This window comes from Rhinolophus sinicus, linkage group LG18 (assembly GCF_036562045.2).
Source record: "Rhinolophus sinicus isolate RSC01 linkage group LG18, ASM3656204v1, whole genome shotgun sequence".
Classification (NCBI taxonomy): domain Eukaryota; kingdom Metazoa; phylum Chordata; class Mammalia; order Chiroptera; family Rhinolophidae; genus Rhinolophus; species Rhinolophus sinicus.
In genome coordinates, this window is record NC_133767.1 from 1,697,152 (window position 1) to 1,708,060 (window position 10,909).

The following is a 10,909-nucleotide window of genomic DNA, read 5'->3' on the forward strand; positions in this document are numbered from 1 at the left end:
ATAAAAATAGGAATGTTTTTAAAAGATGGCAAGCTCGTTGAAGTCAGGGATAAGACGTAAAATAGATCTATGTCATTATCAGACAGAGTGAATTTAGGTTGAATTGATTTCTTTTTAAAATTCACGTTAAATTTTATGCACAGTGAAATGTGCAGATCTTAATGGTACAAGTCAATGCGTTTTTGGTAAATGTATACGCTCGAGTAACCATCACCTTAATCAACATATAGAACAATTGTCTCAGAAAGTTCCCTCAACTCCTCTCGATTCAATTCCAGCGTCGGCAACCGCGTTCAGATGTGTAGCACCATAGATTGGTTTTCTTGGTTCTTATACTTCATATAAATGAAGTGTATGTGCTCGCAGAGTATGTACTCTGTTGTCTGGTTCCGTTCATGAATGCACTTCTGACTTCTGTGTTTCCACTGTGCCTCTGGTTAAAAGCACAGACTAGTGCTGTCTCTGAACTGCTTCTGTCCTCATTAGACCATAGGCAGCTTCCTTTCCTCTGGAAGCATCAATGGCCAGATTTATATGTCTACACTATACTTCTCACCACCTCTGGAGCCACCACCATGCTCTCACCCATCACCATCTGTCACCTGGATCATTGTCATAGCCTCCTGGCTGGTCTCCCTGAGTCTGCCCTCTACAGACTCTTGCCAATACCCCAGCCAAAGAGACCCCATTGAATTGGAGCCAGATCATGTCACTCCTCTGCTGAAACCTGTTCAACGATTTCTTACTTCATTCAGAGTGAAAGCGAGAGCCCTCATGGTCACCAACAAGGCCCTCCTGACCCGACCCCTGGTGTCATCCTCCCCTCACCTCCTACCACTCTTAGCCTGACTCTTCGTCCTCCTTTCTCATTGGCCTCCATGTTGTTCCTTGAATATGACGGACACACTTCTGTCTCAGGGCTTGTAACAAAAACAGACTCAAGTTAGTGGAAGCGAAGCCAATAAATTATTAAATGGATACAGCAGAAGTCTTTTACGGAATCTAGAGAAACACGAATAAGGCCTCGGGAGAATGGGAACCAGGAAAGTTCTGGATCCTTCAGGAGAAGGGTTTCGTGGGCTTTCTTGAGTTCCCAACCACCCTCTCAGTCTCAGTGGATCCCTAGGACAAATCTGATTGGCCACTGGCCTCCCCATGAGCTAGCTTCTCTGGCGTCAGGTGTCCTCACCCCTGTCCAGTCAGCTAGCACCGAGAGGGTAGGGACACAGAACAGAGATGGCAGTAGAGATCCACCATCGTGGGTGACTGGGCAACTCTCAGAGAATGTGGTTCTCAGTGAGGAAGGAACCTTAAAAGGAAGTGAACCAACAGTTCCCTTTGCTGTCAATAGTATCACTTCTACGCCACTTAGGAAAAGGCCGTGTTAGATGAGACTCACACTGTCCCCTAAATGCACAGATTTTATAGACTTGATTGCCAAAAGCAATGGTGCAGTGGTCACATATTTTCTCTCTTTTTTTTTCTGCCATCATCCTTTTCCTTTTATTCTGGAGGCATCTCTGCATTTCCTTTGGCGAACAATTTCCTCCCCCTTTCTCAGTCCTTGAACTGTGGCTCAAGTTGGGTTGATTCCACCTCTGGCTCTAGCTCTAGCCAATCAGGTTATTTTACTACTCAGGTCACAGTGTTTTTTTCAGGAGTGGGCATGGGCTGCAGTTCAATCCAATGAAAACTATGCCCATCCGGGACATTTTTTGGAAGATTACAAAGGAGAACTTCTCTTTCCGTTTAGGCTGCTAATAACAGAAAGGAATATGTTTTATCCTGAGCTGTGTGTGTGTGTGTGTGTCCCATAGGGCTTGGGAGTGAAGCCAACACGAAGAAAAGCAGAGCTGAGGGATGGAGAGCATTCCAGCCCTGATGATAAAATGCGTGTATTTGGACCAAGCACTACCGGAAGCCCAATCTCCTTCCTGGATTTTTCAGTCATGTGAGCCAATAAATTTGCTACAGCGTTTAAGACATGTTGAATTCAGTGTCTCTCACTAGAAACCAAGAGTCCCAACTAATGCCGAGAGGATGAAAATCCTATCTTCCCACTCAGGTGGGGCGATGCCATCTCCTGTTCCTTCAAGAGAATGGATTCCATATCCAGTCCCAGATGAAGGGGAACCTTTCTTCTATGCCAGATGACACCAGTGAGGACCGTGTACTACTAAACAAGGTACTGTCCTTAATCTCGGACCTCTTTGGCTATCTCAGGAAGGTCCAAAGGTCACCACATTATCGCCTCAGGACCCGCAGCTTGTTGGCACATCTTGATGTGGGCTTGATGGGACTCAGATTTCTGGGATCACATTTATACTACGTAATAGGATGGAAGGATTCCGGGAAGTTATCCACAAGGTCTTCTGTGACTTTCTGGGTTCATGAGGGGTGGTGACATGATAAAAAATCATTCTCAGTTATTAGTCAGATCCTACTTCCCAGGATCTGACGTGGATGACTACTCAGTCTTAGCTGGGACAATGCCATCAATCATTGTTGATATTAGAGAAATGCAATCTGGGTTACATCCATTTCCCAGGACACTTTCCTTCTGTCAAAGGGCACACGTGCCTCTGACTAAAGTAGTATCATTTTCCTAGTGTAGGCAACATTGTTTTGTCAGTCTGATTCAGGGACCCAGGAAGCCAGTCACGAGAAATAGGAGGAGATCGTACATCTTCTGGAGAGGAAGAGGAAGATCTTGGCGTAGAAGGCTTGCTTAAGCTGATATGAGGGTGTAGGCTTCAGTAGCACAGGAGGGGCTAAGTGTGGGAAGAAACCCAGGGGTAAAAGCAAGCTTGCTCCCAAGTTTGGTCCTTTCCAGGATTCCTGTGGCTTTAGAATGACGTCCTTCATTTCTTGTGGATGTTATCTTGCCCCACGAGGGTGAGATCAAGGCTTTCTGTTCATGCATGCTTCTTAACCCAGCCTTTTAAAAAACCTTCTCTCCTCGATCACTGGAGAACAGAGGACAGGACCCTTAGATTCACTTACGTGAATTTTGTAACGGTTTTTGTGATGCATCATCTCTTTCAGGAAGCTGGGTTTAGACGGTCAGCACCGTGGACAGCAGCCATAGTAGCAGTTGTGGGCTCTCCCTTTATGCAGGGGGGTCTCTCAGTGGGATGCACCCCTCCCACAGAAGGCTGTTTGCAGCTTCGGGATAATATATAAGACCGGGTCTTATATTAATTTTTGCTCCAAAAGACGCATTAGAGCTGATAGTCCAGCTAGGTGTTATTTTTGGGGAAACATGGTACCTCAGACCCCACAGCTCACCTCATTATTATTAATTTTGTGTATTTTTCAGACTTAAGAATTGTTTTATATATATATAACTGTATTACAAATGTTAAAAGTTTTCCCAGTTACGTGCCTTAGCGGGATCTTTTTCAAATCCACTGTGCTGGGTACTTTTAATCTAGACGCTTATGTTCTCCAGTCCTAGACATTTTTCTATTATTTTCCTGGTGGAAATGACTGCTCTCTTTGTAGAACTGCCATCAGTTGATTATTGACCTTCAGTGAACTAATTCTCTAATTTCATTACCTTTTCTGTTCTCGTTCCCATCCATTTTCTAATTCTACTTCCTAGATTTCTGAAACTTTATCTTTCAACTCTTTTGTTCAATGTACAATTTCTTCTAGTGAAACTTTAATTTCCAAAAGCCATTTATATTCTTATTTTTTAAATCATGTTATTGTTTTATAGATGCGATATCTTTTATCTCTTTGAGCACGTTAAGTACATTTTTAAATGTTTTCTTCTGCTTTGTCTCAATGTCTTCTAAGTTTCTTTTCTTTTCTATATTTTTTCTGATTGCTCACTTTGCCTGTCTTTCAAAATTGGGAGCTTTCCTCAAATGTCTGATGATCCTGAGCTGAGACTAGCAGTGAGCTGTTACAAAGCTGTGGGTGTGCGGTGTGGTCTTTTTAGCTCTGAGGGATTCAATGGAAGATGTTCAGAAAAAATCCAGCCATTCGCGTCAGACCCCCAAATGTCACTGTGCGCAGACCTTTGTAAGAGCCCCGTCTCTTTCTCTAGAAAAGAACACAGGTTTCCTGCCGACTGTCATCTACATCAATCCGGGACCAAATGGCCGAGTGGGCTGGGTCAGGATGGTATCTCACTCTATAGGTGGAAATCCTTCACTTGGCTCCCAAGTTTTCCGAATAGTTCCTCCCCCTGTCTTTTACTCAGCCTGGTTTCTCTAAATTTAGAGCTTCTCTAGTTTAATGTCTTTGTCAAATATACTTCATGCTGCATGTGGGGACACATATTACTCAGTGTTTACTTCTGGAAGTATTCTTGGGTGTGTGTGATGATAAATGAGGTCCCTAAGGGTCTAAATATATCGGCTTTCTACAAGGCTTTCTATTTTAAGCCCTATGCTTTCCCCATCTTTTGCTGCATCTGATGCCTCTAATTCTTGATTATATCAGTCTATTCGGGCTGCTATAACAAACTACAACAGACTGGGGGATTTAAACGACAGACATTTACTTTCTCACTGTTCTGGGGGCCAGAAGTCTGCAATCAAGGTGTTGGCAGGGTGGGTTTCTTCTCAGTCCTCGCTTGTGGGTGCAGAGGTCACCTTCTCCTCATGTCCTCACATGACCGTCCCTCTGTGCGTGTCTGTGTCCTAATCTCTTCTTGTAAAGACATCAGCCTTATTGGATCAGGGCCCGCGCTAGGGACCTTATTTTAACTTAATTACCTCTTTACAGACCGTCTCCAGTTGCAGTCACACTCTGAGGTATCAGGGTTAGGACTTGCACACAGGAATTTGCGGGGGCACAATTCAACCCACAGGCTGACCTGTTAGAGATTCTACCTCTTGGTACCTGTGCTGTCTTCTTCCTCTGTGAGTATTTGATATTCATACTTCTCAGTTCTGCTAATAGCTTTACCTGGTTCCCAGCTTTGGAAACTTCTTGACAGCTCTGCCGGCTTACCTGTTATTCCCCTGACAGAATCACCTCCTCTTCTGCACTTTCCTCTGCTTGACCAGGAGGAAGCCTAAAATTATGGGCTCTCTTTCTTAGAGTTTGCGAATGAGGGGGGTTGGGGAGATGAAAGAGAACTCTCTGGCAGCAGCTGTGAGCAGACAGCGGACCTGGTGTTCTCACGAACGTCCAGGCTACGACACATCACCCCCGTTAGTGCTGTGGGCAGCTGAGAAGGTGGAGGATTCCTGAGCAGGGCTGGGAGCATGGTGGGAGTCTGTGTGTGCTGACGATTTTGACAATGTGTGCATCATGGGTTTCTTTTCTTTTCTTTTTATTTTTTTGCCGTAAGTTTGTTTTAAAAAGATATTGCATTAAAATAGTCTTTATTTTGATAAGTAAATTGTGATGATTAACTTCCTGACCACCTTGGCTGGGTTAAGGAATACCCAGAGAGCTGGTAAAACATGATTCCTGGGTGTTTCTGGAAGAGATGAACATTTCCTTTGGTGCCCTGAGTAAAGCAGGTGCCCCTCACCAGTGTGGGTGGGCACCAGCCCATCTGTTGAGAACAGGAAGGTGGAGGAAGGGCGAAGTTTTTGCTTGAGCAGAGACACCCATCTTGTCCTGCCCTCGGACGTTTGTCCCCCTGTTCCTTGGGCCTTAGGGTTCAGACTGGGCCTTACACCACCAGCTTTCCCGGGCCTCCAGCTTGCAGACAGCAGCCTGTGGACTTCTTGGCCTTCATGACTATGTGTGCCCACTCCTATACTCAATCTCCATAAGTATGTGTATCTCCGATTGGTTCTGTTTCTCTTCCGAGTTTCCATAGCTGCTAGTTCCCTTGCTTCATCCAGTTCTCTGTTCCAATAGTTGCTTTCTTCAAAGCAATTATTAGTCGCCGAAACGATACCATACACTTGTGTTAGTTGCTTATTCCCTGTTGTCTCCCTCTGGAATGCAAAACACTTTGTATTTTCCCTGCTGCATCCTGAGAATTTTGAACAGGCGCCAGCCACACAGGGAGCACCCCAGTATTTGCTAAATGTTTACACTGGCATGAGTCATAATTCTCTTATTTTGGCAAAAAAAGTTAAAGGTTTTGTTTCTCTCTTTCCATTGAGTTCTGGCATCATTCAGGTATCTGCGCTGGGTTTTTGGAAGGCTTCTTGGGCAGGACAGTTCCACTGTCCCTTATTTCTGTCTGATATGGCCTTAGGATTCCCAGGAGGACTTCTACCCTCTGCTCTTTGTCATGTGTAAGGGTCTCTACACTCCCCCTCCATCCTGGCTTGCCTGAGCTCAGACACCTGGAAGCTGAGAGCCCATCTGTGTGTCCCTGGAACCCAATAAGTGTCATCAGTTGCTGCTCAAGGTGCTCAGATGTGAACTCTTCCACTAAGAAATCATGATTTCCTCAGCCATTCTTAAACAACTAGACTTACTGATTACTCACTCAGTATTTTAAAAAATCTACCCCTCCTTTTTGTGTAAATGCATTTTAACAGACGTTTTAATGTTGGGATGATTTGAGATTTACAGAAGAGTTGCAAAGACAGCACAGCGTTCCTGTATAACCCTCTCCTAGTATTCCCCAGTGTTAACACCTTGCACAGACATGGTACATTCATTAAAACTAAGAAACTAACACTGGCGTAACGCTGCTAGCCAGTCCAGGTTTTATTTGTATTTTATCAGGTTTTCCACTAATATCCTTTTCATGTGCCGGCATCTAATCCTGGGTGTTGTCACCTAGTATTTAGTCATCACATATTCTTTGCTCTCCTTTGGTCTGTGGATGTTTCTCCATCTTTTTTTGATTTTTCTGACTATGGCAAATTTTGAAGAGTACCGGCCAGTCATTTTGTAGAATGTCCCTCTATTTGGGTTTATATGATGTTTTTCTTCATGAATAGACTGGGGTTATGGATTTGGTGAAAAATACCACAGAGATGAAATTGCCTCTTCATCACGTTGTAGCAGGGTCGGGTGCTTAATTTTATGTGTGAACTTGACAGGGTCACAGGGTGCCTGGATACTTGGTCAAGCATTATTCCGGGGGTTTTTGGATGAGATTAAAATTTAAATTGACCGACTGAGTAAAGCGGATTGCTCTCCGCAATGTGGGAGGGCCTCATCCAATCAGTTGAAGGCCTGACTAGAACAAAAAGACTGACCCTCTCTCGAATAAGAGGGAATTCCTCCTGCCTGACTGCATGAGCTGGGACATTGGTTTCTTCCAGCCTCTGGAGTTGACCTGAAATACCAGCTTTTCCTGGGTCTCGAGTTGGCCAGCCTTTGGACTAGGACTCCACCACCGGCTCTCCTAGGTCTCCAGCTTGCTGACTGCAGGGCTTGGGACCTGTCAGCTTCTAAATCATCACGTGAGTCAATTCCTTCTATAATCTCTCTCTGTCTACACACACACACACACACACACACACACACACACACACACACAGTTGGTTCTGTTTCCATGGACAACGCTGACTAACATGAGGGGGGTCATGTGATGTCAACGTGACTTGTCCTTGGGTGTTGTTAGCCATCATTACTTGGTGAAGGTACTATCTGCCAGGTCTGTCCACTGCAAAGTTCCTATTTGTCCCTTTCCACACTTTGTTCATTGGAAGCGAGTCACAAAGTCTAGCCCACACTGAAGGGGTAGATGTGTTTTAAGAGAAAGCTTCCTGTCACTGCAGCAAGTAGAGAATCAGGATTGCTACAAACAGAGGGCAGATGTAGAAATGAATAGAGGAGAACAAACACTGTCATTAAGATCTGTCTGGGTACTTGTTTGGTTATCCAGTAACTAACAGGTTACTCCCAGAACTTTGGGGGTTAGAACAACACCGTCATTCATTTTGCAGTTTGGGCAGGGCTTGGCGGGAAGCCTTGTCTTTGCTCAGTCGGCCATCACTGGATGGAAACTGAGGACAGACAGAGCGAGGCAGCTCTGTCTCCCGCTCTGGAAGCTGTAGGAGATGCAATTCCTCCCCTACTTCTCAGCAGCCAGTGGCCAGACCAAGGATGTAGCCCAACCAAATAAATGCTTGCATTTTGCGCTTAGAATTTTGAAGGTGCGACGGCAAGAGTTGAAGGACAATCAGAAACGATTCAAGGTCATTCTCAGTGTCTAGTGCAGAACCAAGAGTCTAGCAGTGTGGCTGCCATTGTCTGAGGGAGGTGCCAGCCTAGGTGCCAGCAGCAAGCGTCCAGCTTCACTGATGGTGCCAACACGACCTCTTAAGCAGTGTTTTCCGAAGCAGGGTCCTGGCTGTGTATTGTCTTCCTTGGTTTTCCAAGTCTGATTCTGAAGCCTTTCTGACAGTTTCATGAGCTGCTCGGTATCCATCCTTCCAATAAGCTCATTTTCTGCTTAAGTTCACTAAAAGTAGTTCATGTCTTTCGCTGCCGAGAACCTATGATGGGCATATAGGTCAAAGCGGGGGGCGGGGAGGGAAGCATAGGCTCATCTCTGTTGATGGCCAGAAGGTATTTGATAAAATTCAAGATCCACTTCTGTTAATAACCCTTTCTGAAGTAGGACTAAATGGATGCCACTTTAATGCAATAAATAATATATATCTCAAAGCCAAAGCAAGCATCATGCTAAATGGGGAAGCTTGGAAGCACTGCTGCTAACATCAGGAACAGTGCAGGCTTTCCCACTCTCGTACTGTTCCTACACAGAATTCTGGAAGAGCAATTGGCAAGGAGGGAAAAAAAAGATGAGGTACAAATATTATAGAGGAAGAGGCCAGGTTATTATCTCGTGCAATTATATGAATTCCTGAATAAACCCAAGAGAATCCACTGAAAATTATGAGAAAGAACTAAAAGTACATCAGGTGGCTGGATACACAATAGTTTTGTCCTGGAGACAAACAACAGGAAATATAATGGCATAAAAATATCCCATTTATAGTAACAACAAATAGGAATCAATTCATTAATGTTACAAGACCTATGGAAGGAAACTATAGTACATACTCTGAGGGACATGAAAAACTCTTGTATAATTTTAAAAAGACAAACTTTGTTTTCAGATAAGATAAATATGATGATGATGTCATTTTCCCTTAAATTAACTTATATAAACTAATCCCTCCAAAGGATTAAATTCTTCTGGGAGAATAAAATACTAGGAGGTACTGCCCTACCAACCATTTCAATATATTCTCAACCTGTGTTATCATGGAATATAGAGACACATCAATGAGATAGAACAAAAATTTAAAAAAACCCTAAATGTATGTGGAGTTTAATATGTGAGAAAAAGTGATATTTTAAAGCAGTGGTAAAAGGTTAAATTATTTTTAAAAAAAAATGGTGCTGAGACAACTGGCCAGCCATGTGGTGAGGGAAAGTCAAGATCCCTACCTCATTTCTGACACAAAAATAAGTTCCAGATGGAGCCAACATTAAAAGAAAAAAAACCGTAACAGCATTAAATGAAAACATACATGAGTATCCTTCTTTTGGAGTGGGGAAAGGTTGTTTGACTAATCATGTAAAAAAAAAAAATCAGAAACCTTTATGAAAAAAATGATCAATCAGACTGTATAAAATAATTAAAATTCTCTATTTGATATGAAAACATATGTAAATCTAGTAAAAGGCAAATAACCAAATGGAATGGTAAAGACCAAGGAATGGTATAATTTATATACAAAGAACTTTTATTAGCCAACCTTTACAAAACGAATGTGCCCAAAGAAAAACAGACAAATGATGTGTGCAGGGAAGTCACACCAGTACAAAATATAAATTGCGAATAAAAAAGCCTTACTAGTCATTTTCTTGACTGCAAACAACAGAAACTGACACTGATGGGTTTCAGCAATAAAGGGAATTGAAAGCCTGTCAGGTTAGCTTACAGAATACACAGAGCGGGAGGAACAGGCTTGGGCAGTAGGAGGAGGCAGACAGACACCAGTTAGAACTTGTCACTAGAGCAGCCAGCTGGACACTCGCTGCCACCATTCCTGGATTGCCACCCCTGTACCCTCCCTGCCACACTGCTGAATAGTGAACAGCTAAATTCACTGCATTGTTTCCAACTCATCTGTATCAACACTTTCGGAGACCAGGGAGCATCTGGTCTTTCCCAGGTCCCATTCCCGGGCTCCGGTTTTCATAATGGGAGCTGGAGCTGGCCTGCCTAATTGGGCATCCCCTCCAAACAGGAGGTCTGTTTCCATGTTGGGTAGCTGAAAGCCTACCCCGGGAGGTGCAACTTCACTTCTGCAGATAAAAGCACATGCATATGGCAACCTTTCGTAGCTGCCATCAGCATGCGCTTGGAGTGTAAGCTGCAGGAGGGCAGGCAGAAACCGTGTCGGCGTCACACTCTGTCGCATTCCCAGCGCCCAGCACGGTGCGGGGCGAGTAGCAGGAACTACTTGTTGAATGAATGCATGATGGTTGACCTCAGAGGGATTCTGAAGGCTAGTCTGAGAAGCAAGGTAATTCTGCTGGTACCGTTTCACGGCGACCGCACGGTGCCTCCGGGAAGACGAGCCGGCCGGAGCGTGCCAGGCTCTGTGATGGCGCTCCGGTGGGCACGCAGGCGGTCGGGGCGCCCGGGAGCAGGGCGGGGCAGGCTCGCCCAGGACTAGTCAGGGCCATGCCCATCACCTCTTCCAGGTGCGCTAGCGACGGCCTCCCGATTCCTGCCTTTTCCCAGGCCTCCGCCATCACGTCGGCGCAGACCCAGACTCGCCCTGGGCTCCACCACCCGGCGCGAACCCAGCGCTGCTCTCCGCGTCGGGACCGCGCCCACACTAGACATGGCGTCTATCCGGCTTCAAGCCGCAGGACCGCGCCCGGAGCCGCGAGTCATCATCACGGCCGGCCAGGGAGGCGGCCCCGTGCCCACAGTCAACATGGCGGCCGCGGCGGCTTCAGCGCGGGGCGGGCGGCGCCGGGTCACGTGAGCGGCCCAGCTGGG